General features: G+C 35.7%; 1 long non-coding RNA gene across 1 annotated transcript; it reads right to left on the bottom strand.

The window, feature by feature from the left end:
• Positions 1 to 161: 161 nt before the first annotated feature.
• LOC125690883 (uncharacterized) lies at positions 162 to 27,009 on the bottom strand. The gene is made up of 3 exons (XR_007375819.1): positions 26,968 to 27,009; positions 3,240 to 3,334; positions 162 to 1,705 (listed from the first exon to the last, which is right to left on the bottom strand). It is a non-coding gene; the product is annotated as an uncharacterized LOC125690883 (long non-coding RNA).

The following is a 27,009-nucleotide window of genomic DNA, read 5'->3' as shown; positions in this document are numbered from 1 at the left end:
AGAAAGAAATTGCCTTTCAATAACATTTCATTGTTATTTTTTCAAGTAACTATATAAAGTAAAGAGAATAAGTTTTTAACATTTCTACAAATACTTTTTACTTCCAAAAAGCTAATCTCAGTTTGGTAAATTGCTAAGAGATAAAAATACAGCTAATACAATGAGATTTCTACCAAAACCCTTAATTAGGTTTAATATGTGAAATATTGAAGTAAGATTCCAGACTCAATCCAGGCCATTTTGTGCTCCATCATTTTTGCTGAACGTTAGAGAACACTTTCCGAGGGTGAAAACAAACACAACCTAATGCAAATTGTTGCATATGAGTTGTGTCAGAACTCAGTTTAAGCCCTACACAAGGTTGCCAGAGGAAAAAAAAAAGTTAGAAGGTGACAGACTCCTGTTACTTCTTTATGTCCCGAACCAAAGGAGGGAGAGAGAGACTAAATCAAGCCCTCCTCCAAAAACAAAGTGACTTTTGCTCTTTGCATTAACACCTGTGTTCTGTCAAACACTCCATATTCTGTAAATCATAAAATGTATTGCTTTAAGCAAAGGTAAGGGTTGCACAGCTCTGTGCCTGGATTCACTTGAACTAATTTTATATATATTAAGACAACAAAAACAAAAATTATTTCTCATAATTAGAAATATGAATACAAATTAATTAGTGTTAAGAAATGAAACCCTAGCTTTGGTTTCTTTCTGCTTTAATTCTGTAAGCTTTTATGCCTGTATGTCTAATAAATGAAGTATTACTCAAAGTATATGATCTCCATTATGCCTTTTGAAATAGAACAATCTTATGTAAATATGGTTACAAATGCTAGCGTAACTATGATTTTTCTCTTAATTTTGTATACTTAGACTACATATATTTGAAATGTTAAAATGAAGTCTTTTATAAATTATGGGTCTTGGAAATCATCTCATGTCTAGAGAATTCCAGAAAGGATGCAATTTAATTGTTGCCAGGGTCTCCATTTCTATCCATGAGAGTCAGTTTATTACTCCCAGTAGACTTTGCATCAGTCCCACAAATACTTAAACTATTCCAAATAATCAGAAATTATACCCTAAAGGTTCATTTAATATTTTGCTTATGGAAAAAAAAAATTATTTTAAACTTCAGAAATGAGATGAAAACTCAGTTTTAACCGAATACATGCCACGGAACAAACCAAAAACTTAACCATGAGTTTGGTACTAGTATTTCTATGAAACATAGAGAACAGTAACAACAAAATTCTTCATCACTACTTGAGCAGTCACTGAGATTGAGTGACAACACGCAGTCAATTGTTTTGCATTAGTAAGGGACATAACAAATAGAAACGTGCAGAGTATTCAATATGCTGTCTTATTACATCATAAAATTTGGAGAAACACTTGTTGAAGTAATTTTATGCTATTCACTTGAGAAAACAAAAACACAAATTAAAGGCTAACAGGCTGTCAGCTGCATTTTTCCTTTACTTTAACACTTCCTGTCTTTTATTCCTCTGGAAAAATCAGCAAAACTAAATTCATTCTTCTGTCTAAACAACAGTCAAGTTGATTTCTTGGTCTGACATAATCAGTGAAATAAATATTATCAAGAGTAGGCTTAGAAAAACAATGCTTGTCCTCAACCACACTTCATCTTTTTGTTATAAGCCCTTGAAGCACTTCAGCAGAACACTGCTATTGACACGTTAGTTATAACCTGAGGAATAATGAAAATTACAAAGGAATTACTTTCAGCTTCCCATCTAAAGAGTGGTAAGAAAGAGTTAACTTCGTGCCTTCTCTCTCAAGATACGATGTAGTAGGAATGCCAACGAACCTATGAAAAATTAATTAATTGACTTGTGGTGTGCTACATGCAGGATGTGTTTTACTGAGATGGAGTTAAATTTGGCATTAAGATGGAAATAAGGGTAATTCTTAAAAAGATTTTGAGTTGACAGCTGCAGCCCTACATCTATTCTGTCAAAACTCATTTTCAGGAAGACTGCTTTCTATAGAAAAGTAAAGTTCCTAATCAAAAAGGGCAATTCTACAAAAACTGGGAACCTGAAAAAAAGAGTTGAAGTTCCATAGTACAAGTGAAAGCTGTCCAGAGAGTCCTGGCTACAGAGTGGGGGGACAGCCTGAAACAAGGATATGAGACTTGCCATGGGGCACTGTGTTACCCAGCCACATGTCAAGTGTTTCCACAAGGTGAAGGACATAAGAGACTGTATCATACAAATTTTAATGACATACTCACATTTGCAATACAAAAGCCAACAGCCTGGCAAAGGATAGCAGAACATAAATAAAGAATTCTAAAGAACAGCTTATGCTGTTGGATAATTATATAATACTAGCCCCAAAAGAAATATTGAAAGCGTGATCACCCTTTTTTCTGTGAAGGGCATTAGGTATTGATCAACTGGTCACCAGTGTTATACAGATCAATGTTATCCAAGAATGAAGTGGATTAAATGTTACTGGTAAGGATCTAGAAGGTATTCATTAAAAGTTATTGTGGAAGGAGATGATTCCTAAGATTAACTAGGGAAATGCTTAAGCTACTCTGCAAGTAGATGTGGAAAGACCTTGGTTTATTTAGCCTAGCCAAATGAAAGTTGACAAGACATTACTGAGGTAAAAAGTAAAGAATAACATAAATTAGTGATCCTATAGCAATATAAAAAAGCATACGATGATAATAAGTGTAGAGCTGCATTTCTAACCTCTATAGGGGAAAATTCATTACAGGTTTTTAACTTTTGTGGTACAGGATTTGTTCTTTCTCTCTCAGGAATTTAATTTGGCAAATGTCCTGTGATGGTTGCGAGAATTCAGAAAGCTGGTAAGAGTGCTTCCTGCCATATCATATTCATTGCTAATAATAGTATACAAAAAAGCACAATGTCTTTCAGGGCATTTCATGTTGTTGGTTTTTTTGTTTGTTTGAATTTATTTTTCAGTTAAATTGAAAACAAATACAACTGAGTTACCATAGTTTAGTTATTACATTTACTAGTAACTCTTCTTCATCTTTTAGCTTGATCACTCTTTTGTAATAACAAAGTGAAAATTGCCTTTCCTCACAAAGATTACAGAAGTGATATTTTCTCCTCTGAGCAACTAATGAGATTGAACTTGGGTCTTCTATCAAAAAGTTTAATTATTTCTGAAATGCATAATGAGAGAAGTTAGTCAAAACAACATTTTGGAAATGGAGGATCCCACTGTGTGACAGGGTGTACCTGACAGAATCCTTGCAGCCTCCCATGGGCAAAGCTCTTCCACATAGTGCTGCTGCTATGTACACAGGTGATCTGCCACCTTCTCAGCAGGAGGTCTGGGAAAAAAAAGAAACTATAGGAGGGGAAAAATAATAGCAACAACAACAACAAAAATAGCTAAAAACAATAATAGTAAAGATTTGCAAGTCAGGGATAATGTGTTATATCTAAATCTTGCTGAGCTTGCAAGCCTTGCAAGGTGGTATTTTGACATATGCTGTGATTGAAACCATTCAGCAAACAAAGGATAGAGTACTTGTTTTGATTTTCTGCAAGGCCTTTTCACAGACACCAGTAGCAAACTGAATTTAAAACACAAAACAAAAGCAGAAACCAAAACTCAGAAATAATGCCAGAGATGAAAGTGGGTGACAACTTCGCACTCTTCTGGTTTCTCTTCCCAGCTTCTTGAAGAACCTAGTCTCACCAGAAAATTTCTGCAGAAGGAACAGATTCCCATTCTATTTTTTGCCCTGAATTTGGCTGGTCATGAGCTCTGCAGAATCTTCTCTGACTTTATCTTCCATGTTAATACATTATAAAGCAGTAGCACAGCAATCCAATGAGACTTACACATTCCCACCTGTCTGAAAGTGAATGTAAGAAAGTAGAATTTGGTTTGAAGTAGGAAAAAGAAGAGTGAATTATGTCTTTCCTTAATGGTTGCAAGGATGCTAGCAGGGAGAATGTTTCTTAATTTCAATTGATTTGATTCTGTTCTGTTACTTATTCTTGGATAACTAAAGGGGACTTAAAATTACTAGTCCTTTCAGAAAAGCTTTATCCTTTCCTCAAAAAGGATTTGGCATGGCTGATGATACAATCTTGTTATGATCCCACACAAAGACATACTGAAACTGGGCAAAACACTAGTGATTCATAAAATGTTGGAACACAACACAGCAAACACTGCATGATAAACACAGGATAGGAGCACATAAATTGAAAAAGCGGTACAAAGAACTTCACATACCCACAAAATTATTTGACAATGAGTGATAAAGAACAGTTGACTGTTTTAAAGAAAAAGAAAGATACCTTTTGTTGCTGTAGACCACTTTGCAGTTCCATAGATTTTTTTTATTTTATTTTTTTTTTTAACTTCTCCTTGGAACAGCAAGTTGAGAGGTCATTAAAAAGTTGCACAGTTAAAAGGCAGCTCTTCTTTTAACCTTTGTATTTCAGAAAAAATAGTCAATAACAGCCAGTCACAGTTGGCTGCTTTAGTGGCTTTTGTGATTTCAGGCATATGAGTTTCAACAACTGGTATCCACAATGAAAAGGAGTGGCTGAAAAGCCAAAAGACAATACGGAGAAAAAATAATGATGGAAGGACTCCATGTAAAAGACGTGCTAGTAACACATGTAAAGGGTAAGCTCAGTTCAGAAGGCTGGGTGAACTGCTTGAAGAACACGGCTACCAACCTTAAGCACCCTCTTTAAAGGTCAGCTCTCTTCTTTAACTGTTAAGAGTAAGGTTTGACATTTCCCTACATTCAATCTCTGAGAAAATCAGAGAAATTCAGAAAACTGAATGAGAGAAATATGAAAGAATAGAGGTTGCAACTGAGCTGTTATCTGCACAGACAGCCTGTGTGCTTGTTGCTAGAAAAAGTTTGTTAGTACAAAAGAAACAGATTTATTTGATTTAGCTTTTATGCTCCCTGACTTTCAATATACAGTCTCAGATCAATGTAACTAATTTTTTGAGTTGAGGGTCCCAAACACTAATAAAAGCTTCATAAACGTGAGCCATCAGATAAACAGCTCATTAAAGCAGAAGACAAATAGCCTGGATAAATAGCAAAATTGTTCAGGATGATTGTATATTTTGGTTTTAACTCCCACTGGAGAAGTACTTTACAGTAAGCAGCTGGAAGATATGAGGATATAACAGAAAGAATAACAGAGTGGCACTGGGAATTATGCCTACATTTTTCTCCTTATGGCAGTAAAGTTTCACAGTCAGCACTAAAGAAAGTCACTTTTCTAAGATCATGTATCACTATACTCCAAGAAGCAAAGTAAATCGGTTTACGACAGGGTGCATTCTGTAATGGGTGGGCTGCTTTCACATGCTTGTGTGAGCTCCCTTTCTGCTGCCAACAGTAGAAACTCACATGAAACAACAGACAAGCAGTTGTCTTTGAAGTAAGTCCAGACATCTTCAAGATCTTAAAATAAAACAATGTCCCTCATCAAATTACTGGTGATGCTAATGCATGTTCAAAAGTCCAAATATCCATTATCCATATTCCCACCCTGACCATAATGCATTTACTATTACCGTTCCTATGGCTGACTTTCATACAGGTATATTTAGCCCTGTTTTTACTTGATATCCCTTGTAAAGCAAACATCTTGTGATGTATTCATGGCAAAGTAAGCCTATCAAGGTGTGAAAGGTTGAGAAATGAGAATATTTATACACTCAAGATGTTGTCAGTTGGTACATGTGTTATAGTTGAAAATGAGATTAATTGAAAGACAGTATTTATAGTGACTGGTTTCAGATATCCTGTCTGTATCTTAACTTTCTTGTATAGGGTGTTTTGGGGGTGAGTTGGTGGGAAGCTGACTAATAAGCTGTCTTGATGGTGACATTCAGTTTCTTTTAGAAAACATTGATGTATTTATATTTGGTACCAGCATTATTAACAGTGAACAGGAAAAAATCTGCTGCATCTATAATTAAAATATATAAGGTATTTTTAAGTAGAACACATGGACTTTTTTTTAGCTTAGCAGTTTATGGAATTGTTCACTGATATTTCAAGGTGGAAAGTAGCTCTGAGCATTCAATGAAATAATAGTTCTCCATCAGAAAACTAACTGCCTGCTTGCTTTTACAGAGCGAACCAGAAAAATTTACATTTACTGTGTTTGTATCTTTATAGCAATGTTTGCCAAGAGGGAATATTTTAATTCTCTACAGGAATTTGATCTACAGGTTCTAAATATAGACTATCAAGTGTCAAATCTGACCCTAACTTTTCCAGAAGTTAAAAGGTAAAGGTTAAAACTGGTAAGAAATGTTTGGTGAATTGACTGCTAAATTAATATGGAAAGTGTTTGCATGCTCTTGGTTTCCTTTTATTATACACTTGTTGTCCAAAGATATACGGGCTTTCAGCATTACAGGAAAATTGAAGGATTTTTTTTTTCCTTTTTTTCTCTTATTTTTAAACTGAGTTTGCTGAATGAGAAAACTCTTATACTCAAAGAGATACGAATATTATTCAAGCATTAATGGTCATTATTGATGTTTTCTTTTCAATTATTAACTATCATGGACTAGTTACTATCTCATATTCATTATTTCTAATTGCTGCACTTTCCCCACCTTTATACAATCATCTGTTAAATCCACAGCACCTTGCTTCCCACTGGAACACTATAAACTCGAAACAGTTCTTATAAACCCAAAGAAAGGCAATATTGGATTAAACATCAAGACAAAATTTACAGGAGATTATAAATCAGATTTGATTCACTGTTCTTTGCTTAGCTGCCTTAATCCTGTGAAAACTGGTTATTATAAAAAACAGTTCTTTTTAAACATTATGCTGTTTTTTCAGACATTGTCACCTAGCACACCAGGAACAATTGCAGGGTAGTCATACACGTTGTATTCTGATCTTATACAAAACCTGATTAATCCACGCTTTTTTTTTTTTTTTTGTCTTAAATCAGATTCAAGGAAAGCAGAGACTGTCTTTGGTCTGAACTACTGCAGCACTCCAACACCATATTAAGCAGCACTGACTCGTTTCAGAAGATTTCATTAGATGTCTCTCCAATCTCTTATCTATTAAATAGCCACTGTCAGCTCCATAATTGCCACAATGGGCAGATTAAACTTAGGCAGCTGCATTCTGACCTGACCTCAACAGTGCTCTGCTCATCCTGCACTAAGCTGCTGCTAACAAGTCTTGCTGACAACAACAGCAACTGAAATTGCTGTTATTTTTGTCGACTGCCAACATATACATCCTATTTCACAAATACATAGGCATGAAGGATTCTACCTTGTAGGCTAAAAATACTAACTTGGCTGTAATTAGCCCACAATTCCAGAGCTAATGGCTGCATGAGGTAAATATTGGCTCTTCAGAACCAAGCTTCCATTTCTACATCAAAGTAACAGATATTTTTCTTCATTAAACGTAGATTGTCAGATATCAGTAAAGAATTGTGCGATACAAATGTCATCCTGTCAAAACCCATAATGGAGCCCATAGCACTCGTGTTGTTTCATTCTCTCCTGAATTCTTAAGGTCTCTAATAATACCCCTTGGGAACAGAAGCTATAGGTCCTTTATCTATCATGAAATCACTCAGTAACTGCTGTTATCCACATATAGGAAGAATCTCAAATTTCATTAAAAGCAGAGGTCACTTTTGGTTTTCTAAAGCAAACATGATTATCTACACTACAACCAAAAAAAAAAAAATAATAATAATAAAGGGAATAAAGGAGAGCAGAGAGAAATAAACACTGATACTGAAGTACAGCTCTTTGTCCCATGGATTTACAGAAACATTCTGCAAAGTTATCCTGAAAGACCATAGTAAGAGTTTACTGCTAGTCTTTGTAATGCTATCTGTGGTTCACACAGCAGTCAGAATATCAGTCAGTGTGATTGCCTCTCTGACTTCTTAGTTACTTTCTTGGGTTCTATGAAGTTATGGGAACATTCCAAGAAAAGAAGTTCTGAAGTACAACTGTAGAAATAAATTTATATTTTCTAATATAAGAACTCAATGAAAGAGCTCAACAAAATAGAATCAAAACATAAATGTTTTGAAAAATCAGATTACACTTTATTTTCTACAAAAAATATAAAGGAGTCACTGTAATGTGTTCTTGGAAAAATGAATATCTGAAAACACAAAAGCTATCCAGATCTGCTTTCTGAGATCACAATGATAGCATAATTTACCACTGGATTTAAGGTTAATATTCACCTGGAGGGACTCAGAATTATCATTTGATCATGGTTAGTATGACTGTATAAAGGACAGTTCTATTCAGTAACATATTTATTGTGTATATACAGTCATTCATATAAATAGCTAAAACCAATTTGACAAGATTGTAACAAAATCTACTCAAATCAAGTTATGAAATGATGACTGCAGTTAAAAATTAATTTTATATATAGATCAAAAGGAGGGGGAGGGGGAGGGGGAGGGGGAGGGGGAGGGGGAGGGGGAGGGGGAGGGGGAGGGGGAGGGGGAGGGGGAGGGGGAGGGGGAGGGGGAGGGGGAGGGGGAGGGGGAGGGGGAGGGGGAGGGGGAGGGGGAGGGGGAGGGGGAGGGGGAGGGGGAGGGGGAGGGGGAGGGGGAGGGGGAGGGGGAGGGGGAGGGGGAGGGGGAGGGGGAGGGGGAGGGGGAGGGGGAGGGGGAGGGGGAGGGGGAGGGGGAGGGGGAGGGGGAGGGGGAGGGGGAGGGGGAGGGGGAGGGGGAGAAGATGCCACCAACAGTAAATATCAAGGACAAGATATGGATTTAGCAAAATTGATAACGACACATATTGCATCAGGTTGTTTGTCTTGGTATATGATTCTCTGGAATTACATGATAAATTATGGAAGACTTAGAAAAGCCATTGCATTTGGATGAAGATAATATGTTATGCAAAAGGATGACAATACAAGAGCATTTGAGTAATACTTCTACGTATTTCTGTACCACTCTACAGTAATATTAATAAGTATGTTGCTCCAAAAGTAATGCTTCCTCTTGATGCCCACGGAAACTACAACAGATAAAAAAAAAGTACAACAACGCTGTTTGACAGAGCAAAGTCTCAACTACAAAACACTGCTTTTCAACATAGTCACAGCCATTAGCTGTGTATTTTCACCAGTCATAAACAAGAGCCTGCATGTCTTGCTCATTAAAATCTGTACAAGTGGAAGTGACTCAATGTCACTGTTGCCACTGCTGAAATACAACAGCTAAAAGTTTCATTGCCTGCTCTAGCCCAGAAGTCTGTCTCATAACTGTTGCTACAACAGACAAGTAACTGCTTTGTGTGGCTTCTTACTTCACAACAAAAAGCAGAACCAGCAGCTGTGTTGAATTTATGAACAAAGGAGTAGTGAATAATCACCACTCTGCACAGGTGTCAGTTAGACTGGACTACCACAGATAGCTATCGTATTTTTAAGGAAGGTGAAAAAAAAAAACCAAAAATTACAGTAAAGGGTTATTAACTGTTCTTTCCAGCAAAGGATTAAGAACATTAATCTGCTTACTTCATCAAAAAACAAGCAGAAAGAAATTGTGATTTCCCAAACTGCATTTAGGATGTGCTTGTTTTCTCCTCCCACTTTGAATTTACTTTTTTTTTTTTTCCCATGCAGACAATTTAATAATTCTTAAAAAAAAAAAACAAAAAAAAACAAAAAACAAAACAAAACAAAAAAAAAACAAAAAACCTGCACTGTTTATAAAATTTCTGCTATTTCATCAACGCTTTACTTCTAACATGAAAAATAGTTTATATTCAAATGGCGTTAGTATTTGTGAAAACCTTCGTAGTTACTAAAATTTGTCATTTCAAGTTCAAGCTTTCTGGTCTCAGCTGTAAGTCGTCAGAAAGTGCTTTCATTGGTCCCTTACATGCTAGTATTTAAAATATGTGATAACATCAAAATAGCACCTTTGACTTCTAAAAAAATTCAGATATATACTGCATACATTACAAAAAAACCTCTTAAGTTTGAGATTATTAAATTTGTTAACATTATAGGCAAATTCATTTTATAGCCAGATGGCATCCTGAAAGCTATTTTAAAATCTTGCTTATGAACTTTTGTTTATAGACTACAGACTTCTTTCCTGTATATTAACTTCTTCATGAGGAAGAGTTCAATTGATGTGAAGCTAAAGATAAAAATTCAACAAATCAGCTTTCCCCACTATGCTATCCTAGTCACCAGCACTCAGATAACAGGTTCTCTGTGCTTAGTACAACTTTGTGACCATTGGGTATCAGAAAAAGTTATGCATCAAAATTACAAAAGCCTGATGACTGAGGTAGTCTCAGTGATGTTTCAGCCACTGTGTGATAAAACTTACTGGTTGCATTTTTATTTAAAACTTTAGAAGAAGTTTCTTCTATCTACCAGAGTATGTCTGGGGTATGAGGAAAGTTTCTTGGAAGATTTGTTTTGGACTTAAACATCTCAAATTCCTTGAAATATGCCAAATGTCTGGCATCTATCTCAGAAAAAAAAAAAAAAAAAAAGGTATTTGTAAAAAAAAAAAAAAAAAAAAAAACAACAAAAACGTGGGAGTTCAATACAATCTATCAATAAGTTAAAAACCAATAAGAAAATAACATCTTTGCCTATGCAAAGACACAGCCTTTATCTTAATAAATAAAAAAGTATGTTAATACAAATTTAGAGTATAATAATGGGTGGTGAAACAAGATTCTGAATAAATTCAGTGAAGAAACTGGCTAGATATCATAATGATTATTTCCTGAAATCTTTCATTACTCTAAAGTCCTCAAGTGAATCCCACTGGACAAACACAACCTTAGCTGATATATACTTTCATGTAAGTCATACCTATCGTGTCACATCACTGTAAAAACTAGAAGGAAATTAGAATTGACCAGGAATATTACAGAAACAGAAGCATACATTTTAAAATTACAATTACAAGATGCACTGTGTCCTGATAGATTCTTTGCATAAAAATACAAGCTACAACTATTTTGTGAACACGTTCAATTGCATTTCACATCTGGACAGTATATCTTTCCGTTGCCTAATATTTTAGGAACGATGCTTTGCTAGAGATACAGCACTGAAAGGGAATGAATAGAAGTGCTGATAAAGTTATGCTTTATGAGTACATTCACGTTGCATTTTGGGTTGGATATAGCCTTTAATTCCTATCCTAAACTGAAGTGTTGCTGCACAGCTAATGAAAATGGATGAAATTATCCTTGTGTGCAGAATATAAATCAATTTATAAAGCTCTCTGAGATGCTTAGAGGTGAAATATGTCATAGAAAATTATCACACTATTGTATAAGCATCAGCCCTTCCTTCTATGTTATTCCCATAAACTATCCATAATAGCATCACCTTCTGATCAGACAATGGTAATATATGTAAGAATGAAGCACTAGCGCGGTTCCTGAGAAGAAAGCGAGATCAAATGCAAGAGTATAGCTTGATCTCAAGATGTAGTTTGGATTAAGGACAAAATAAGGTCATGCAAATCTGGTTTATCATTATGAAATAACACATATGCACACAAATCAAAACCAAACCTAGTGTACAATTATACAAAGAAAATATAAAATAAGGTATTGTAATATATTCCATAAAACATTTTAGACTCTCATTCAATTGGAGTATCATCAAGCCAATAGATAGCAACATGAACACAGGCAAGAGATGGAGGGTAAGGAGTACAGAATCATAGAATAATGAATCCTTAGAGTTCGAAGGGACCTCTGAAGGCCATCCAGTTCAACTCCTCTGCAAAGAACAGGGACACCACAGTTAGATCAGGTTCCCCAGGGCTCGATGCAGCTTTGCCTTGAAAGTCGCCAGGGATGGGGCATCAACCACATCACTGGGCAACCTGTTTCAGTGCCTCACCACCCTCACTGTAAAAGACTATTTCCTTATATCTAACCTAAATCTACTCTCTTTGAGCTTGAAACCATTCCCCCATGTTTTATCGCCACATTTATTACTGAGAACTCCACAACTGGATGCAGTACTCCAGGTGAGACCTCACCAGCACAGAGCTGAGGGGCAAAAGCACCTCTCTCACCCTTCTGACCACAGCTTTTTTTGATGCAGCTTAGGATACAGCTGGCCTTCTGGGCTACAAGGGCACATTACTGGCTCATGTCCAGCTTCCCATCCACCAGTACCCCAAGGTCTTTTTCAGCAGGGTTACTCTCAATGCTTTCATCCCCCAGTTTGTATTGGCACTGGGAGTTGCCTCAACCCAAATGCAAGACCTTGCACTTGGATTTGTTGAACCTCATGACGTTTAACTGGGCCCACTGATCAAGCCTTTCCAGGTCCCTCTAGATGGCATCCTGTTCCTCTGGTGTGTCAACCACACCCCACAGCTTGGTGTCATCAGCAAACTTGCTGAGGGTGCACTTGACCCCACTATCAATATCATCGATGAAGGTACTGAAGAGTATCAGTCCCAGCACCAACCTCTGGGGAACACCACGCATCACTGACGTCCATCCAGACATTAAAGCCATTATACTCCTTTATTTATCACTTTTGAGACAACATCTAGGTAATGCATCCGGTTTGGGTCCCCAGTGCAGGAAAGGCATTGATTAGTCAGAAAAAGTTCAGGAGAAGGTCCCTAAGCTAGTTTGGGGCTTGGCTGGGTGCAGGAGCACATGCCCTGTGAGAAGATGCTGATGGACAAGGCCTTGTTCACCCTGGAAGAGAGATGGCTTTGAGAGGACTTGATGACAGCCTGCTCCTACAGGGTGGCTGTTAGTAAAAGCACAGAGCTGGACTGCCATGGTTGAAGGACAAAGACCAAGGGAAGATTCTGAGATTCTAGTGCAAATTCAGTCCTTACCCATCTTTCTGAAGTAGGATGCACCATATATCTCCAAAGGCCCTTTCCATTGCAACAGGCAAGTTCAGTGCTATTGGCACTGCAAGACACCATCGCACAGTGTTTTGCCAAGAGGCCCAAATATCCTCAGTGCCAGAATATCACATTTCATCAAACTCTGTTGACATTTGCCTATTAGACCAGGAAGTAAAAGCAATTAGCAGTTCGATGTCTGTCTGAGAGTACCTAATTTTCTAGATTAAGGAACAGTAAGAAAAAGCATATTTTTATCTCCTTAGCAAAAAGCAACAACACTCTAACTTAACAATTAAACTAAGAGTAAAACATAAAATTCAATATAGACTTGAAAAATACCCAGGTATATATAGGTATTTTTTAAGACAGCCAACAAGAGCTTATAGTGTTAGAGATTTTTCTCACATGAACCCTGCATATCTGACAGCCATACGTTTAAAGCACTCTCTTAATAAAGATATATCTACTTCTCTATATACACATTCAAGTGCTCTCAGAGAGAGAGAGAGGACTTGTTTTCAAATCTTTTACTTGGAAAACTAGAAAAATATTGAATTATTTCTAGTTCCAGGCATCCTGGTTTTGCAAAAGTTTCAGCACATTAATTGTAAAGACTGGCAGGAAGACAGGTTATTTCCTATATAATGATTACTAAAAATATTATTCTATTTTCAAAGAAATAAGATGATAATCAGAGCTTAAGTAGCTTAACAAGTCAAGTAGGATTTCACTAAATTTGCAAAACTCAGCCTTTTTTTCTTTTTACTCCTGCCTTCCATAGCTCCTGACTAATCCAGAGTTGACAGAACCCATAGCCTTTGTGACTGCCAGTTCTACTTAACCCCAAATCGCAATTATTCTGACACCTCCTTTGCAGTACCTCTCATTTATGGGTGATCTTGTTTTGAATCTTGTCAACATGCTAAGCAAGATCTCTTTTGTTTGTTGGGTTTCTTTCTGCTGGTGGAACAAACTGACTAGACTATGGTTACCGGCATCTGCCCAAGAGTGGTGTGAGAAGAGGGCAAGTGAGGGAATAATGGGGCTGTTTTATCTTTTGTCACTGACATTGCAGTGTCAAATACATCCAGCCATCTACACTGATTACACCTAAACTGGTTTAAATATGGATTTAAGGAACACCTAGCCCTGACTGCCAGTTGCTGTGGGAAGTATATCTCCATTTCCATGCCCCCTAGCCTCCTTAAACCAAAGCTGCCTATTTTGAGCAATGCTCAGAGAAATGAATGGTCACTTTCATTTATTATGCCCTATATACCAAGTTCAATGCACTGTATTACTCACAGAACTGCAGCAATCTAGTTTATTTTGATGGATATTAAAAACTGTTCTGGCCTCTACCATTAGCCTCACAATTTTCTTCTTTTCCTTCTATTCCAGGAAAAGATATATGTATCTAGTGACCCAAACAATAATGTCAACATGCCTATATGCATACTGATAGATACCTGCCTACTTGAAAGAAAGGCTAATGAGCTTTCCAAATGTACCTGTTAATCTAAATCATTTTTGTTGTGTCAACCCTGCTTTTTTATTACAGTCTGGAATCATAACAGAATTGGATTAGATTCTTTATAGACTTTTCCCTTTTTACCTCTTTTCTGCCACGAAGAAAATTTAAATGATTTTTTTTTGTGTATGTGTGTCAGTTTACTCATTCCTGAAGTAGTAAATGGGCTCCAACAGCATGTCTAAGGCAGCCAGGGAAAATATTCTTCACAAAGATTAAACTAATCTAATTTGTCAAGTTAAATGAATTTTGTAGCTTCACTGTTTCTTGTTGGGAAAAAGGTCTCTTAAGAGTAAGCAAGCTTTTTTTTTTTTTTTTTTTTTTTTTTTTTAGGAATTGTCTATGCAGACTATCATTTCTCAAACATTATGCCACTGTAACAATGGCATCCAGCTGTTACTTCTCTTCTGAGAAATACATGATAGCATGATAGCATTTATTTCTAAAATAGGAAAGATGACAGGTAGAAGATTATTTTAACCATATTGTGGTTTCCAATTGTAATGCTGAAAAAGGTACTTTTTGGACTGTGAAACTAATCTATAAGTATCATTAATTGGTCTGTGTTTGACTTTTATCTGACTACATTTATGAAGGCACAAAAGACAAAGATATTAAATGCTGCTGTCTTTCATGTATTGGCTATGTAGTTGCATCTTTTGCAAAAAGTATTTAGGCTTTAAAATTAATAATAGCAATGATAGTAAAAAAAACTGTTCCTTTAAATGAATTTAAGCTAAACAATTACTCTTAAGCTATAATATTTTTTAACATTTACAATATTTTATGATCCCTATTCCAGAAATATTTAAACATACATCCTAAACATAGCTTCATTGTTGACCTAGGACTAGAATTCTAATTTCATTTAAATGAGTAATGCTTGAGAGATTGACATCATCTGGACTCAGATTTTAATGACAGTCTCTAACATATTTCCTCCACCAATGCAAAGTAAAACACATTATTGCTTCCTTTATTAATTAATAAAACCATTCTTGTGCTTAATGATGCAAAGATTGGCTCATAGTAAAACATATCTTGCCACTTGAAAAGATATCAGTGATGTTATCCAGTCAGTAACAAGCCCTGAAAATTTTCCATTGTAATTATAACTGAAGGCACTGAAATCCAATTAAACTTTTTTCTTGGTTCAACCATTACAAGAAATTTGACCACAATTTTTCATTGGCATGCTACCAGTTTTATAGGAAACCTAAACAACACACTATATTTCTACAGTGCTCTGATGTACACCACTACCAGACAGGATAATAGTGCTGATACTATCATAAGCCCCACACAGCCTGCTTGTGAGGATATGGAGGCTTTGCCATTCCATTGATCTCTGAGAACATCTGACAACAATTACAGTAGGTCAGAAGATATGTTGAAGGACGATTGTTTTGATGTTATTTTTTTAATTCAGTTTTCAGGTTTTTTTTAGGATTCTGATTATTATTGAAGACCAGATAATGAATCCTAGTAAACGGACTTAAACCTATGTCCATATGGTTCTAAACTGTTTTCCTTGACCTTCACAACACAGCCAGAGCTAAATGCTTTGGTCCCAGACCAGCAAAGCTCTTAAGCATATGTTCTACTTCCTTCTCTGCCAGAGCAGAGAATAAGACCTCACAGAAGATGCAGTTTGATCTGCTACATCAAGATGTGATCTTTAAACATTCTGAAGGACTCATCAGGTAAACCTTCTCTACAGACTATTAATTGAATTTACATAGTAGCTCTGTCTTCTAGAATGAAAATAGTTGATACAGTTAATCCCAAGATAATTAGCACAAGATATTACTACATTAGTAAAGAACATTCCCAAATCAAAAGCTATTTTTAATTTCATTCCAACACATCTAGAAATAGACTCAATACTTTAAAAAGTCAAGTAATGAAATTAAAGTCATAATTACTATTAACAGAATATATTTCTGCTTGTTTCTTACCATGTATTAGATTGCACACATAGTTAGCTAAGAATTTGCAAATGGGCAACTATCCAACACAAGGGAATGAGAAGGAGGCAAATAAATTCAAATGTGATATATCATCATTGAATGGTTTTGAATATAGAAAACTACAACTATGAAACAAAAGAAAAACTGCTAATCCGTAGAGGATTTGGTTTTAAATGCTTTCATGGAAAAAAACATCAATGGAAGAAAAAGAAGAAAATGCAGACTTCTTTTTCTTGTTTCTTTGTTTAGGAAACCTTCAGATAAAAAAAATTATTGGTTGAATGTTTTCTATCTCAGAATGTCAAAAAGCAGAAATTTGAATGAACCATCAGTAGCTAAATGGTTGGTGAAGCACCTGCCATAGAGCAGAGGGGAGTACTCTGTACATCTGTACCTTCAGTACTACCAAAATTATAGCTTTGGTAATCAATAAAAATCAACTTCCTTTCTGAAAGAAAAAAATGAATGGTTTCCATGCAATTATATAAAAAAAAAGTAACAAAAAAAGCCAGTGGACTTTTTTGTCCAGCATACATTGCTGCATTCCCATCCCTTTGGCTCTGTTAAAGTGAAAGCTATCAGTATACGTAAATTTTTAGGTTTGTCAGACTTTATGACAAAGAGTACCTCTATTGCTATTGAAGGTGTCAGGGCTTTAGGAGCAGAAGATGGGGATGGGGACAGGACTGGGGAAATGGCTGCACAGTCCACCTAGGACTAATCTGGGGCAGGTACTGACAACTACAAGGATCTGAAATAAGGTCCTGAGACACGAGGAGTTGGTGGAAGCAAGTAGATGAAATTGAACAGAATTTCTCTGAAAGAACATTTTTCCACAATGTTAATAAAACTACAAGTTTTTAAGGCTGAAAATGCCACATGCACTTCTTTCACACAGCAGCATTCAGTTCCAGAAAATCAAAGAAACAAAAATATGTAAAATAAGACTTCTCACTTTTTCAAGTGTTAGCCACACTTTTCATGTGGCAAATACTAATATTAACCATTTAGTTTTAGGCAAAGAGAGAATATTTGTCCCTAAAACCTTTAATGAAAAATGCTTTAACTATAGATTTCTCTATATATTAAAAGAAATGCAGTTATTTAGAAGACAGATAATGCTTGCTTAGATGATTGGAGACACAGAAGAACAATGAAAGTATATTTAAAAACAGTAAAGTAAGAAAGAGTTAATGACTGAAATACTTAAATGCAATAGCATTACTTCATCATACAAAACACACATTTATATTGGGTAAAATATATTTAAAAGCAAAACCTAAAAAATTACCACGAAGAAAGTGCCCATCACATTTCCTACAACAGCAGAGAAAAAGGAAATAATGCAATACCTGATTCAGGTATGGAAAAGAAAAAAAAAAGATAATATATTTTCTAAAACCGAGGGGGAACATACATTGCTGATTTTCACCCAAGAATTCCTGCAAAGCAGTATTTCTAAAAATTCCTTGAGATTAACAAGGGTATATGAACAGACTTTTTGCTCACCTAAGTTCTCCAATAAAATTTCATATTTTGTCACTGTCATCTCATAAGAGAATGTTTGTAGGGACACGGCACCTCTCCTTTGTGTACTCCAATTCAAACCTGCTTGGATTGCCTGTTTACTTTCATGGAAACTACTGAAATTCTGCTACTGTATGAGCAACAGCACCTCAAAGTATTTGGTTACGATGGTCTAAACTGGCTTCTCGGTGCCTGGTCTGCCTGGGTCATGGACAGACAGGAACAAATGAGGAAGAAAAGAAGTGGAACATCACTAATCCCTACAGACCTTATCTGTAATGCAGAAGTTGAATTGTCCTAACAATTCAGTGCAGATGCTTTGTAAGGTTCAAGCTTTTCACTGATACAAAAAATACTGTTTATGTCAACTGTTTGACATAAATGAATGATATTCAGCTTGGCTGCAGTGTTTGTGTCAACTGCCTGAAAAAGAAATCACTGCAGCCAAACTGAATGTCATTCATTCTGTGGACTGTGAAATTGGAAGCTATGTGAACATGAGTGACATCCATAATCCTACAAATAATTTTGATTTAATATGACCAACTGTCTTAAAGCTATCTAGTCATTTTCCGTAACTTTCAAAAAAGTCAGAAGAGTTCATAACAATTTTTTAAATTCAGATTGCCCAGAAAACTTTGATACTACTTCATATTTAAGTTATTTTAGTATCTAATTTCCAATCCAAATGTACAAACTATGAAATAATTACATCCATATAATTCAAATATACTTGAAAATTGTGTTCTTGCTCCTTGAATATCTACTTCCTTCTCTCCTTCATAGTCTTGTCAGGCTATGGCTATTTAATTTTTCTTTAGAATAAGGTCTGTAATAGAAATTTAGTAGAATCTCAAGGGATCCAGGCTTATACTGAAATTAGATAAAATGCTAATAAATATATGTACTGGTAAGGAATGCCTTGTCTCAAATCAAAATGAAACAACAACACTCTGCAGACAGTTTTACGTTTGAAAGCATTTCTTGGGAACATGAGAACAACACAGGAAACATGCACACACTATTTTAGGGAAATCCCTAAATAGACTTCAACTGAAATAGTTTACTCCTGATAAACTTTACTCCTAATGTCATCGTCGCATCTAGAATTCATTATTGAAAATTTTCAAATATTCACTGCTTTTGGAAGTAATTAGGAAACTGCTTTGTGATGTTCTTTGAGGTTTGCAAGTCTCGCAAGCACGTTTCCTTTTCTAGTGGTAAAAAGCCTTGATCTATAGTACTGAAAATTGTAAGAATGCAGTTCTGTGCAATTAAAATAGACTTCATCAAGTCTTGCAGAAAGAAACAGAAGTAGACTGAAAAAATATATATATAATATCATATACCTGAATACTCTCAGAATTTTAGCTCAAGCAATTTGATTTTTAAAATTTTCTTCTAATTGTGAAAGTTTGGTTTCTACCTGCATGTAACAATATTTAAATAATTTACTACTTGTTATTCTTTTAAGCAAATCATTATTCAAAGATAGAACACGAACAGCTTCATTTTTTATGCTAAATATTATATTTTTGACAATGAAATATAGAAAGAGCTCCATATCTTCCTCATGGTTCATGAGGTGTCAAGGAATACAGCCATTTTGGTTAATGACAAACAGCATATGCTATCCATCTAGAGGAGTATAGTATGCAGTCTGTCAGTTTTTGCACTTTCTGCTATATACTTTCTGCATCTGAATGTGATTATCAATAAAGATTCTAAGAATCTGTAAATAGTATTGATGACAAGATAGGATGGGTATGTTTGATGCATGAAAGAAAGAATATGTGAAAACAGGAATCTGGAAACCACAGCTTCAGAGCATGAAAATTGCATAAAATCTATAATCAAATATTTAAGGTCTCCTCTGAACCTATGCTTAAAATAATATCCGCAGCATAAGTTTAAACCCTATCAGAAGTTTTCCTCTTGGCTAGTACTGCAAAGCAAGCTTAGAGGAAAGTGGATTTTTAAGTCTGACAGGCAACTTAAATAATGTGCAGAAAGAAATTGGGTTGAATAAAGCTAAACTTTGTTTCCAAACGTGCTTTCAGAATCTTTAATGCCACACCAAAATAATTCATGCAACCTGAAACATATGACTGTGTCTTTATTTTTGAAAAACATTCCAGTCTTAATACATTCATTCCTGAAATGAAGAATGTTTATTACATTTTTCCTTTGTCCTCTTTCATTAAAAACACACCAACCCATAATTTTAAAGCAATATTTACTCATTAGTTTGATCTAATTCTAGTTTTAATTAATGAATAACAATAAAATACTGGTAGAGACAGACCTTATAGATCTTGTCATTCTTCTAAATATGTATTGTAAAATAACTAATAATCCTTGCCTCTAAGTTTAATAGCTAGGAAAGTTTCAGTTTCCTTTCTGTGAAAAAAATTCAAAGTGTCTTTTGTAAATCAGTGTGATAGAAATTGTTTTTCTCCAAAATGGTAAAACTAAAGAGTTTTAATAAGTAAATATGTATTGTTTTTACATTTTTAATTGCCATTACTTAGTTTTTCACAGTAGCAGGAGAGATGATTATGAAGAGCTACAGAAGTATGTCTAAACAGTAGGTGATAAAAGCCATGCAGTCTGTAAACAGGAATAGAAACATGGAACTTCTGAAAAAAAAAATGGGAAAAAAGTAGGAATCATGCCACTATGTAAGTCTTCACTAATTACGCTTAGAAAAAGACTAATCAAATCGTGGCAATTAGCTATAAAATAATGAATGGCATGTAAAATACAAAAAAGGGATTGATGTCTTTCACATAAACAAGAACAATAAAACTCTAAAGAAACACTTAGTGGCAGAGGAAAGGCAAAAAGAAAGGAGACAGGCATTTATTTGAACAGTATCTATGGAAACTATTGCACCAGGATATTACGAATGGTGAAATTTATGTAGACTCATATTTTGACTAGACAATTAATGGAAACTAAAATATCAAAGACCAGTAAGCATAAATACCCCAAACTTTCTCCTTAGGAAGTCACTGCATGACAAATTTTGTCAACTGAGTGTTTCTAATAAAGCAATATCTGCTTATACTTGCCCCTGACTCATTTGCTTCCCAAAGCATCAATTATTGAGGAGATGTTGATATAAGGCATGGGGAAAGATATACTTTTGGATAGATCACAACAGCTACTCTTGTGTTGTGTTATTATAAACAATAAATACCATCATTTCAGTTCCTTTTCCTTTTCACTTGTTATTTATTGGAGCAGGGAGAAGTATTACTTCACACAGAACTATCTTCTTGCTATGAGCCTTCAACTGAAGGAATAACCATTCTTAAATGGTTAGGACTTAATCATTCGTAGGGCTGGAAACTCCTAGATCTGACTTTCTTTAAAAAAAAAAAAAAAACAACAAAAAACCCAAAAACATAGCATTGATAAAAAAAAGCCTCCCGGAACTCACAAAAAGTCCTGTTACTGTAGTGAATCTTTATGCTGCTGAGCCAATCGCAAGATAAAATATTTCTGTCTTAGAAGTTTTTCCAATAGCACTGCATATTGGAAGGAATGAGTGGAATGGGAAACTGCACACCTGTAGAAAGAGATAGGGAAATCCAGTTTAATGCTTTATTAATCACAGTCAGAATGAACACATTTGCGTAATTAAAACAATAATTTAGTTATAATAATTTGGGATCCAATTCTTTTTGAGTTCCATTGCTAATGAAATTGTAATGCATTTGTTCCACATACAATTTTAATTTGGGGTAAATCAACTTCTACTTTTGATAATTCTTTGAACAGGTATTTCTAATCTGTTATATTCTTAAACTGAAATATTGAATTATGCTGGTTTTTTTACACCAGTGAGTGATCACATGCATTTTTTTCACCTCTTCTGACATTCTGATCAATATGATGCAGATAAGAGTCACACATTCCAAGGAACTCTAACTCCTTTGCACTGCAGTTGCCTCTTGTAAAGTGAATATCTTAATTAAATATTATATTAAAGTTTAGATCTATTGAAAAAAAATAATTGATATATATTTCTGCAAGCCTACAGCTAAGGATAACAGTTCGAGTTTTCCCACTGTTAACTAAAGCCATCCATTGATATGCGTTATACTATAAGGAAAAGACATCACCAGGCTGCCTGATAATAAAGACAATAAAGTGCTCCTGGGCACTGTACCTCTTGCACAGTTTCAAAAATCACCATTTCTTACACACTGTTTTAAGTATGCATGCTGTTTTCATAACAGTGAATCTCTTTTGTCAAAATATAAATGACAGTAGTTAAGAGACAGTTCTGTTTTCTAACACATAATAAGAGGTGGTGGAGGTTACACAGTCATCACATACAATTGCTGCATTACCACCAGTCTTTTTTTTCAAGTGTGTATAAATGCCCAGAGAGGCAATCAGATTTCAGGCCCTCTTCCAATTTTTCTGTTGCTCACCAGCTGGCTGTGGCTAATGTTTGTCAAGATGTCAAGACAGACGTCCATCCACCAGCTGGTAATGCTGCCAGCTGCCTACTACAGCCTGGAGGCATTGTGCTGCCTCATCCTCTTGGAAATTCCTATGGTATTCTGTGATCTGTACATCCCTGTATGCTCCCTATCCTCCTCTATTGGAAATAAGAGGTACCATTAAGGACGAAGAAGTCTTGAGGGGGTCATTAAGTTCTGAAAAGAAGCTTAATAAATGTGTTATCTTGCAACCTAACTATGAAAAGCTGTTCTTGATATCTGCTATGTTGTTTTTGAAATAAACTTTGCTCACTGGGGAAGCACATGCAGCAGCATCAACTATTTACCCAATGAACAATGTATTCACACACTGTAAGTGCCATTCCTCCAGCACGCCTGAGTTCATGAAAGTTTCAGTACCTAAACTCTAATAACATAGAAAAGCATTAGGGCTGGAGGCAAAAAGCTACTTTAGGAGAGGTTCAGCTAACTGGCAAGGACAGGGAAGACAATGGGAAATAGTATGAGGAATTGATGGGTGTGACAGAAAACCATGGGAGAAGTTGATAAAAATTGGAAACAGGATCACGAGGAATATATGAGTGTCACAGGTGATAAAGAGGGGCTGAAGGAGAAATGAGAAATGACCCAACCTCAGAGCTAGCTAAATAGGATCACTGGACATATTTTGGGGAACAACTTTACAAGACCAGCAGAACCGAGGTAACTACACCAGCAATTTCAGATAAAGCTGAGATTGCCAAGGTAACTGTATAATAAAATCCAAATATGAGCACAGTTGACACAAAATTGGGAACAAAGGGAAAAAAAAGGAAACAGAGCAGGTTACTCATCTGGAATGAGACTAGGGTAGAGAAAGAAGATGTAAGGGTGGTGAAAAAGAAGGTTAAGAAAGAAAAAAAGGGATAATAAGATATGCAGCTCTTGCTGGTCTGTCTGCAGGTATCCATCAGTAGCCCTGAGCATGACTGCTGCTGCCAGAGCAGGACAAGGAAATGCACTCAATTTCTGACCACCCCACTAGTGCCAGGCCTGCTTCCACGGTCTCACAGCTACGAAGGGTGGAAAAGGGGCTTCCTTAGACCAACAAGGGGAGCTGGTCGGCTCAAGCATCCTGGTAACAGTGTGTCATTGACTGCTGCAGACCTGGCGGCAGCAACCCACATTTCACAAGGCAAAGATGTGATCCTTGCTCAAATGCATCAATTATAGGAAAACACATAGTAAGTACACAAATTTATCTCAAACATTTTGATGGCATCTCATTTAAGAAGACTGTAACAGCCAATTGTAATTTTTCAGCCTAACAACTATAAAAATTGGGCCATACTCTACTGTTATTTTGAATGGATTGTACAAGTCCATTGATTCTACAGCTTTCTCTGGAAAAAAACTGCCTTTATTTCTGTTGTCTATTTTTTCCCAACATAGGAACAATACAAAAAATAAACCTCATGAAAATTGTTTATATAGTCTCTGTACTCATAAAGATATGCCAAGACATTACATTATCTTATATCCACTGGCCCTGAAAGATAACTTGATTAAGATATAAGGCACTGAAGCATGTATTCTATACTGTATTTTTTTTTTTTACTGTTAGAAAGCCTCACATCGATCTTCTTGCTCACTTCTATGCTGTTCATGAAGTATGCACTGCAGTAAGAGCCAAAAGTCATTTGAAATGGCAAATCACATGTGCCACGTGTGTGAACACATGCACACAAAGCAATAGGGAGAAAACCAAAAAGATATTTTCTCTGAAACTTGTGATTGTCAGACAATACTACTAACTGAGTTGCATTAAGCTGCTCACTAGAGAAATTGGTGAGTGTGAGTAACCATGAGAAGCTATCACATAAACTCAAATACCTTTCAGTTTCTGATGGAATAGCGTAGTGAAAGAGCTGCTGAGAGAATAAGGAAATGAAGAGCATCAGAGATACAAAATAATTGAACATAGTAGTAAAAATAATAGCATCTTGCTCATTTGCAAGTATTTTGTTTCGTTTAGTTTTAGAAATGGGACTTTTACCTCATTTGTAACTTATTAGTTTTCAAACGAAACTGAAAACTTGTATCACAGTATGGTTTGCTCCAAACTGAAAGGATTGTTACATATTGAATAAATGGATGCAAAAGTGAGATGTACACACATTTGTCCTTTCTGCTTTTGTTCTTTTTGCACCTGGATGTTTGTAGCTACAATCTCTGTTACCTTTTTGTTATCCAAATTCTTATTTATGCTTGTGAGAAATGGCCGCTGGGTGATGGGGACAGCAATTGGTCCTGGAAGACAGAGTGTAATTGCTCCAGGTGTGTCATTTGGAGTGGCAAAGAACCAAAAGAGCCATCAGTTTGTCAAGAGCAGACAGCAAAACAAAAAAGAAGGTGAAAGAGAAGGAAGTGGTAGGGCAAAAGCTGCTGCTGCAGAGCCTGACAAGCCTTGTGTTTTGTATTTGTTGCTGAAGTTCTGCTCTGTAAGAAAATGTATTGTCACATCTCTGAAAAGCACTGCAATTTATAAGCTAACCTTGCTGCGCAAGCCAGTCCTGTGACAGCCTAATAGACATCACTGTCAGGGGAATTATTTAGTCGAGTAAAATATGGTTTATGTTGGAATAATGGAACTTAGATTGGGACATATCATATCCTATTATTCCATTAAGCTCCCTAAATAATCTCTGTCTTCTGATGTTTTCTTACCCGTCATGTATTAGTAGATTTTTGTCAACCATCCAAGCTATGCATATTTAACTCTTCTAATCTCTGCTCCTAAACGATCCCTCCACCTCCCTAATTGATTTTAATCCTCTTCTCTGAAATCTCTTCAATATTTTCTGGCAATTTGGTGCCCTACATTTAAAGCAGTATGCTGAATTTAGTCATGCTGTAGCTGTACAGAATATAATATTCTCTGTGGCAAGATACCTGTGAGAATTTAGCTCCAAATTGTTTTAACTACTTTAACTTCAGTATCATTGAATATACTCAATGTTAATTTGTTGTAACTGTACCTTAACATTTCTTTATTCATTATTATTTCCTAGATTTTTTTACCTAATAATCCTGCAAAAACCCACCTGGTGCTCTGTGGGGAATACAGCAGTGCTGCATGCTGCCGATAATACAGGAAGGCCAAAATATGAATGGGGCAGTTTAATCAGGCTGAATTATTTTCTTGTCTCATTTTAGAACACTCACTGCCATAGTGCATATTTGACCACTGGCAGCATCTTACAGTTACTGCACCTGTTAACATGAACTTTAATCACCTCCGCTGCATCTTCTTTTGCAAATCCCTCTTTCAAAATTCTGCTAGCCCACAAGGGTATTGTGTTTCGATTAAAATCACTTGTCCTGGATACTTGCCACCAGGAAGTGCTGGTAAAACACTGTTTTTGCTGCTTTTCCCAGCTCATTACAGTCTACTAATAGGTAGCAATTCCCTAAGAGTTCTTTCCAGAGCATCCTCCATGAGAGAACTGTACACCACAAGGAACGCTTACACATCCATTTTCTAGAGATTAATTAAACTCTTTCAAAGTTTTTTTTGTTGTTGTTGTTTTGTTTTTGTTTGTTTTTTATACTCAGGTGTACAAAAAGGCATCTTACTGTCTTGTTTCTTTTGCAATTAAATGTAGCTCTGCCTGCTTCTGAGTGCACACATCAGCCCCCTTGACTCAGTCGTGGGTGTTATTATTGGTACCTTATCTCTCTGTCTTAACCTACTAATACACCATTGAGATTGTTCAGTGAATACTCAGAGAAAACTGGATATACACCACCAGACCAAAAACATAGCACTTAGTTCATAGATTCAAATATCATTTTCTCTAAACTATATATGTGATTCTGGAAAAAGTCAGGATGTTTAAGAATATATTATACATTGAATTCTCTTCCCATTACACCCATGAAACATTGATTATATATACTCCTGGACATAATAACAGACATTTATTTCTTGCAATAAATGTGAACAAAGTGACAGATTGTTTATACATTTATACTATTGCTATAAAATGACTTCCCTCCCCATAGAAATTATGAGTTCATCAGTGAAAAGGACAAATTAGATGCTATGAAGGCTTTACCAAATATTTCCCACTTCCATTAGCCAACAGATGCACATTGTTCTCTTCATCCCACTCCAGTATTAGAAATTGCATAGCTATAACTGCTGTGAAGTGCCTTAATTTTTCCCTAGAACCCCTAAAAACAGAAATAAGTTGTTGAAGCATATGTGCATTTTTTTATTTTCTGTGTTCTTTCTGAACTTCTATTTGGTTAAATCATTATTTGCCTGAGATTCAACTAGCACCATTAACACCAGTGCTCTTCTGCTGGCAGTCCACAGCAAATATTCAAGCAGTTTCACATTGTTTCTCAGGCATAATTCTGACTAAGTATTCTTTTTACAAAGAATGTACAGTGCTGTTTAAATCACTGTTTCACTAGCAGTGAAACCACATTTTTTCATCTATCCTTTTGCAACGGCACAGGGACCAGTGCAATAGGAGAATATTACAAAAAAAAAAAAAAAAAAAAAAAAAAAGATAAATACTCACCTACCTCTGAGGATCTAGGCTTTCAGAAGAAACACCACAGAG

This window comes from Lagopus muta, chromosome 3 (genome assembly GCF_023343835.1).
Source record: "Lagopus muta isolate bLagMut1 chromosome 3, bLagMut1 primary, whole genome shotgun sequence".
Taxonomy (NCBI): domain Eukaryota; kingdom Metazoa; phylum Chordata; class Aves; order Galliformes; family Phasianidae; genus Lagopus; species Lagopus muta.
Note: the sequence above shows the minus strand (reverse complement) of the source record. Positions and strands in the feature narration are given on the sequence as shown.